Here is an 8091-nt window from a genome sequence, read left to right on the forward strand (position 1 = left end):
AAAAAGAAAATCAACCTTGTTGATGGCATCTGACTCAGATAATGAAAATGAATATGGGTCAGTCCACACTCCTTTGAATCGTTATCAAGCAGCACCTGTCATCAGCATGGAAGCATATCCTCTGGAATGGTGGGAGAAGCATGAAGAGACATATGAATCTTTAGCATATCTGGCACGTAAATATCTTGCAACGCGCCGGCTACAATATGTGCCATGCAAACGCCTGTTCTCATTTTCAGGTGACATTTGTAAACAAGAAGCAGGCAGCGTTATCTCCTGCAAATGCAAACAAACTTGTTTGAGTGATTGGCTGAACAAGAAGTAGGACTAAGTGAACTTGTAGTCTCTAAAGTTTTGCATTATTTTATTTTTGAGTGCAGTTATTTTTTGTACATAACTACATTTGTAAGTTAAATTTTCATGATAAAGAGATTGCACTACAGTACTTGTATTAAGTGAATTGAAAAACACTTTCTTTTGTTTTTTACAGTGCAAATATTTGTAATCAAAAAGAAATACAAAGTGAGCACTGTATACTTTGTATTCTGTGTTCTAATTGAAATCAATATATTTGAAAATGTAGAAAATATTTAAATGGTATTCTATTATTGTTTAACAGAGTGATTAATTGCACAATTAATCACGATTAATTTTTTAAATCACTTGATAGCTCTAGGGAAAACCCCATTTTCTAACCAACTCTGTTCCTCATTGTCTTCTCCATTCTTGACAAACATGAATAACTGTCATCTGCAACATTTGCCACTCTACAGTTCACATCTTTCCCTAGACAGTAATAAACATATTAATCAACAGAGGTCCTCCCAACAGAACCTCGTGGAACCCTGTTTTTAACCCGCTTCTATGATGAAAACTGGCCATTTATTTCTATTGTTTGTTTGGTTTCTCTTGGTCAGTTTTCTAGTCTGAGTACTTTGAGTCTTACTCAATGGCTACTTAATTTCCTTACCAGCCTCTTCTTAAGGGACTTTGACAATGGCTTTTGAAAAGTCCAGATGAACTAGGGTGACCAGATAGCAAGTGTAAAAAATCGGGACAAGGGTGCGGGGGGTAATAGGCACCTATATAAGAGAGAGCCCCCCAAATCGGGACTGTCCCTATAAAATCAGGACATCTGGTCACCCTAAGATGAACATTGTCAGCTGATTGTCTTTTAGCCTCTGTTTCCTTGATGTGTTCAAGGAATTCTAGTAGATTAGTTAGGCACAATTTTCCTTTGCAGAAGACATGATAATTAGACCCTATCATAGTCAGCCTATATTTTTCCAATTCTATTTTTATTAATTATTGCTTCAAGCAATTCTGTCCTCCAGAATAGCCATTGCTGTCAATGAGATTTCATCTTTTTGTTAGCTGGTTAGCCACTTCATTCTTATCTCCTTCAGAACTCCTGGGTATATACCATCTAGCCATGGACACTTGATTCTCTTTACTTTATCCATTTATTCCTTTTCTGACACATGGTCTCTGATGGTATCCCATCTTTCTTACCTGACAAGAGTGAGTGAGTCCAGAGTAGGCATTTCCTCAACGTCTTCTGGGCTGACAACAGATGGAAAGAAATCACTTACCTTCTCTGTCAACTTTCTTATCCTTGGTGACTCACTGAACTAACCAGTTCTCTTGCAGGTTTCCTGTCTCTAAGATGCTCAATAATGTCTCAAACCTTTGACAATTTGCTCTTCAAGAATCCTTCTTTTCCTTCCAAATTTCCTTCTGCTGCACTGTGTGGGTGAGATTTTCAAAAAGTTCCTAAAGGAAATAGGGGTACAAATCTCATTGAAAATCGGACTTGTGTTCCTGGATGCTTTTGAAAATATCTCCCATATGATCTTTTCTGTTGGCTTCACTGGGGTTGGTTTTCCAGTTTGAGAAGGATCTCTATTTAGTGTGAGTAACCTCTTGCACTTAACCACTTCGCCATACTGGCCTTCTCTTTTCTTATTAGTGATATCCATGCCTTCCAAGACTCTGTTACTGTATCTTTAAGTAAACTTCATGCCAAATTGAAGAAATCTGTCTTTATTTAGATCTTAGAGTCTTTTTGACTAGCCCACGCCCATTTCTTTTTAAGTGCCCCTTTCTAAAGTGAACTGTCAGCATGCTAGTTTTTGGTACCGTTCCTTCCTTTAGGATTTGAATCTGATAATACTGTGGCCACTGTTAGTGTGTTAACTATAGTTACAATTATAACCAACTCTTGTGAGTCTACATATGATTAAGTTGAAAATAGAACCTTCTTTAATGTGCTCTAGAACTAGCAATTATTAAAAGCTAAGGTGTCAAGAAATTCCTTCTCCAATCTTTGTCCTCCTGTATTATTTTAACTGTTTATATGTGGATAGTTGAAATCTTCCATTATTACTATTAGATTTTGTTGCCCCTTTTCTCTCTCTCTTCCTGAGCTGTAGTATAAGTGTACCCTTGCCATAGGGCTGCAGGGAACCTTGAGAGTTCATCTAGTCCAGCCTCCTGCAGAGAGTCAGGACCAAGTAAAACTCCTAGACCTTCCCTGACAGGTGTTTGTCTAACTTGCTCTTAAAAACCTCCAGTGATGGGAATTCCAAAACTTTCCTTGGAAGCCTATTCCGGAACTCAACTATCCTTATAGTTAGGAAACTTTTTTTAATATCTAACCTAAATTTCCCTTGCTGAAGGTTTAAATTGATTACTTCTTGTCCTACCTTTAGTAGACATGGAGAACAATGGATCACAGCCCTCTTTATCACAGCCATTAACATGTTTAAAGACTTTTATCAGGTCCCCCTCAGACTCCTTTTTTCAAGGTGAAACCTACCAACTTTTTTAAACCTTTCTCATAGGACAAGTTTTCTAAACCTTTTATCATATTTGTTGCTCTCCTTTGGACCTTCTTCAGTTTGTTCACAACTTTCTTAGTGTAGTGCCCAGAATTGGGCACAGTACTGTAGCTAAGGGCAGGTCTTCACTACCCGCCATATTGGCGGGTAGTGGTCGATCTATCAGGGATCAATTTGTCACATCTCATCTACTCTGGAACTCCAGCTTGCGAGAGGTGAAAGCGGAGTCAACGGGGGAGCGGCAACGGTTTACTCGCCACAGTCCTCACAGCCAGGTAAGTCGACCTAAGATACACCAACTTCAGCTATGCTATTTGCATAGCTGAAGTTGCATATCTTAGGTCGACTTCTCTCCCCGCCCCCCCAGTGTAGATCAGGGCTTAAACCTCACCAATGCCAAGTAAAGCAGGACAATTACCTCAGGTGTCTTATTCAAAACATGCTTGTTAATACACCTCAGAATATTAGCCTTTTCACAACTGCATTACTTTGTTGGCTTACCTTCAATTTGTGATTCACTATAACCCCCAGATCCTTCTCAGCAGTCCTACTGCCTAGTTGTTTATTCTCCATTTTATGTTTGCGTGTTTGATTTTTCCTTCCTAATTGAAGTACTTTGTACTTGTCTGTATTGAATTTCATCATGTTGATTTCAGACCAATTCTCCAATTTATCGAGACCTAGTCCTGTCCTCCAAAGTGCTTGCAACCCTTATCAGCTTGGTGTCATCCACACATTTTATAAACATGTTCTCCACTCCATTGTCCAAATAATTAATGAAAATAATGACTAGCACCAGGACAGACCCCTACAGGGCCCACTAGATATGCCCCTCCCTCCCACCCAGTTTGACAATGATTAGACTGTTCTTTCTGGATGGTTAAACACAATGCAGTGCTCCAGTAATCACTTCAGTTAAGACATACCAGTTGGAAACATAGTATGCTTGTCATGATTTAGTACTTAATTGACTTATCTTTATAAGCGGAGGACTAGGCTCTCCCTTTCCTCATGAATCAAGTCCAGTTCTGCATAAAGCCAAAGTAATCCAACTCTTTGTGGGAGGTGAAGTAATGAAACCCACCCCATAACCCAAAGAGCGGGGGTGCAGAGTAGCACCTGTCCTCATAGGTTCTATCCTACAGAGTGGAGCAGAATAGCTGCCAAATCCCCTCCACACTATTCGCAGCATGTTGGAGCAGCTAGATCCTCAACATTCACCACAACCCTTCATACCTGCCTTTGTAGATCTGGTGTCAGGACCACTTCCATGGCATGCAGGAGCTGTGGAGGTGCCCCTGAACTGCTATACTCTATCCAGTCTCCTCACAAAGCCCCAAAGAGAGGGTTGTGTGGTGCAGCAGGCCTTCAGCTGATTGTCCACACAACAGATTAATTTCACCCTCTGAATCTACTGCAACTGCCAAGCTATTAATAGCTTTCTGTATGCTAAATTATTACCTGTGTTTCTTTTATATTGCTATAATCCATTATACAAAATTTTAAATGAACTGGGCTGACCACAGGTCATAATGGTGCTCTAGCCACTCTAGCTGAAATTTGTCTTATTTTTATAATTTAACATCTTAAATTGGATTATTTCTTTTTAAACACTGAATGGATTGAAAGTTCAGCTCTGCAACAGGTTTGTCTAAAGAGTTTCTAAATTTTATCAATTTTTTTTGCTCCTTCTCCCTTTCCGATGTAAGCAGTGTCAGGATGAGCTCCACCCTGACATCTGGTGGTGAGGTGTGGCAAGTTGTGGAAAAGAACTTCAGGGGCCGATCTCATTTGCATAGGCACACCCACCCCGCCTACAATGAGGCCAGAGCTGCCCAAATGGTCACTTTGGCTGCTGTGGGATCCCCAGTGTCTCTGTTATTGGGGCAGGAAGAATAAATTGTTATTACCCTGATTATGGGAACTGTGCTTGGAACTGTACTTGGCCTTTTGTTATGATGGAGGGAATCACCATCAACTAAGTAGCACTCGCTAGGCAAGGGTCATGGGTTTTAAAACTCTGTGAAGGGAGAGAGGCTGGGGACAAGTATTAATACTTGGTGGCATGGGCCGCTTGGTGAGGGCCTTACATGCTAATTGCACTTCCTCCTCTCTTCACTGTGGAATATCAGAGCTAATTTTGGTTCCATTAGGAGTCTAGTTACAGGCTGCTGAGGTCACTTTGGGCTAATAGTGCACCAGCACTGAGGCTCCCCTACTACAAGCTGAATTCACCAAAGAGCTGAACTGACTAAGAGCTGAAATCACTGAGCATTGTGTTAAGTAGTGGGGGAGCCTGAAGCTATATTGTGGAGCAGTTTGCGGGATGGCTGGAGTGCCTTGTGGACAGGCTGGTGGAGCAGTTCATAGGATGGCGGGAGCTGCTGGTGGGCTGCGGAGCGGAGCGAAGGAGTTCGTGGGGCGGCTGGCAGAGCGGAGTGGAGCGGAGATCTATGGAGCTGTGGGTAGGTCAGCTTCAGATCACGTAAGGTGCCTCTTACCCCCGTCCCATCTCCACCCAGGTTGGGAGGTAAAGCTCCACAGATAAACTTTCGAACTCTGGGGCTGCCCTGACCATGGACAGAGACTTTTGGGTCATTGGACTTTGGGTGATTTGGGGTTGCTGGACTCAAGAACCAAAGGGAAAGGGCATGCCCCAATTTGCTTGGGGTGGGTTTTTTGCTCATGGGTTGTGTTATGAATCCTGTTGGTGGTGTTTCCCCAACATAATGCCACATTGTTTCTCTCTGTTATTAAAAGGCTTTTTGCTACACTCAGACTGTGTACTTGCGAGAGGGGAAGTATTGCCTCTTGGAGGCGCCCAGCGGGGGTGGTATATATTTGTCCCAGGTCACTGGGTGGGGGCTCGAGCCGGTTTGCATTGTGTTATTGGAATGGATCCCCTAGATCTTGAACCCGGCCCTTGTTGCTGCCAACTCTGACGGGCAGCCTGGTCCCTTTGCCCCAACTCTGACGGTTACACCTGTGTTTTCTTATCTCTCTTTTTTTCTCTTGTATTTCGGCTATTTTAGACAGTTAAAGGCTTTATTCTGCCAGCTCCTGAACACCCTTAAATCCCATTCCATTCACTCAGCACTTTGCTAGATCAGGCTCTAAGTCTCCCGTAAAATGGATTGATGAGCTATGATCATCCTCAAAGTAGACTGAAGAACCATAGAAATAAAGGACTGTGAGGGACTTCAAGAGGTCACCTGAAGATAAAAATCTCCCTTGCTACAAACTAAGCCAATTACTTCGGGGACATCAGAAAAGGAAGATATTAAATGTGGTGTTGGTCCTTAGCTTGCCTATTAGCTTCCTTGAATTCTGTGGCTGCAGGGCCGGCTCTAGGTTTTTTGCCACCCCAAGCTCGGAGAGCACAACTGCCCAAGCAAAAAAAAAAAAAAAAAGGGGGTGGCCCCGGAATGCCGCCCCTGGAATTGTGCCGTCCTAAGCACGTGCTTCCTTTGCTGGTGCCTGGAGCTGGTCCCATGTGGCTGGCTGTAATGTCTGCATCAAAGCTGCTTTTATCAAAGAAACAAAAATAATGTTGAAGCTAAATGGTGAGGAAATGGGATACCAGTGTGCTAAACACACAAGAGAAATATACAAATCAATTTCAGTACTGTTATTTCTTTTAAATGGCCTTGTGTAGAAATAACCAATTTCTAGTAAATTTCACAATTTGTTTTTCATTTACTATTTACTCATACTTAGTTATATACGGTGACATTCATAACATATATTGTTTTGGGGTTGCAAATACTGCAGGGGAAAAAATTATTTTAAAATCTTAGTAGTTCGTTTATTTTTAATTTCATGGTAACTCCTTACCCACGTGAAGTGGGGGGATAAAATCCATGAGAGTGTATCTCTGAAGAAGGTTGATTGTATAAGAGTTCTTTATAAAATAAATCAGTAGCTTTCTGTGCAATTTCAACAGGGCAAAAAGCAAAATGGTTACATCCAAAAGCTGAAAAGCTATTGTTGTCAGTTCCTAAGAAACTCTAGATTTGACCAGTAGGTAGTACTAAGAGCCATTTCCTTCTAAAAAGGAGAAAATACTTGACCATAATTTAATGTACTATAAATAAGGTAAATGTAATCTTTCATAAAAGGCTCAAGATACATAAAATGCTAAAATATCAAATGTACACATTCTGTGAAAGGATGGTAATTTATATGGATTTCTGGTGCAGTTCTTTCTCTTTGGTAAAAACAAATGTGCATAGGTAGTGATCATTGGTGGGGGGGGAAAAGGGTCCTGGACATAAAAACTGATAACCTACATTTAAGGACATGTTTCTGAATTCATGGAACAGCTCAAATCAATACCTGTCGGGGTGCAGTGGGAGGGAAGTAGACAAGCGTTTCATCTGTGTCCTTTCCCAGATGAACTAATGATTTTATGCTCGTGTGTGTATGTGTGTGTTTAAAACATTGCATATAGAGCCAGATTACCAGTGCAGATGCATTAGAGAGATGTGTATACAAGGTACTTCATGCCACTTCACCCCTGCATAAATGCAAGAAAAAATATCTCAGTCTTGTGTCTGGGGAGCTCAAGGACTGCTCAAAGCTAGTACCACCTGTCATTACCTTCTTTAAAAAGGAAAGGGAGGGGACTGGCTCGCTCACTTTAATGTGAGTTGAGTTCAGTCAGTATCTTCAAGAATCAGGCTCCTGCTGAGAACTTATGTTTATGGTTCCTATTGATTACTTTGAGAGCTTAATTCTTTCAGGCCAGATCAACTCTTGTTAGTGCAGACAGGTGTCCAGCCTGGTCCCTTTGCCCCAATGTCTGGTTTTCCTCCAGTTTCCATCAGAGTGGAGAAGCTGCAAGCTATATTTAGGGCTCCATATTGCCCTATTGGCAGCAAGTGCTGAAGGGGTGGCCTAAAACAACACCCGTCCAGGGAGTCCGTGGGCCTGATTCTCTACTCCATTACATAGCAGTGAAATTCCATAGACTTATGTGCCATTCACTGGTGTAAAACTAATTGTAGTGGAGAGGAGACTCACGTCCTGTGTATTGATTCTAGTCCAACCAACACAGGAATTACTTGGCTACTGCTGAAATGCAGCTACCTCTGGAGTGCAGCACTGCAACTATTTTGTGCCAGCAATAATTCCCATGACCTTTTACGAAGGTAAGTACAGAGTAACTTCTGTAACTGTTCTGCTGAGTGCATTTTAAGAAGGAAAAGTTATCACTCAAATTTGAAATTTAAGCAGAAGCAGCTGGGTTGAC

This window comes from Lepidochelys olivacea, assembly GCF_965140295.1.
Source record: "Lepidochelys olivacea isolate rLepOli2 genome assembly, chromosome: 3".
Taxonomy (NCBI): domain Eukaryota; kingdom Metazoa; phylum Chordata; order Testudines; family Cheloniidae; genus Lepidochelys; species Lepidochelys olivacea.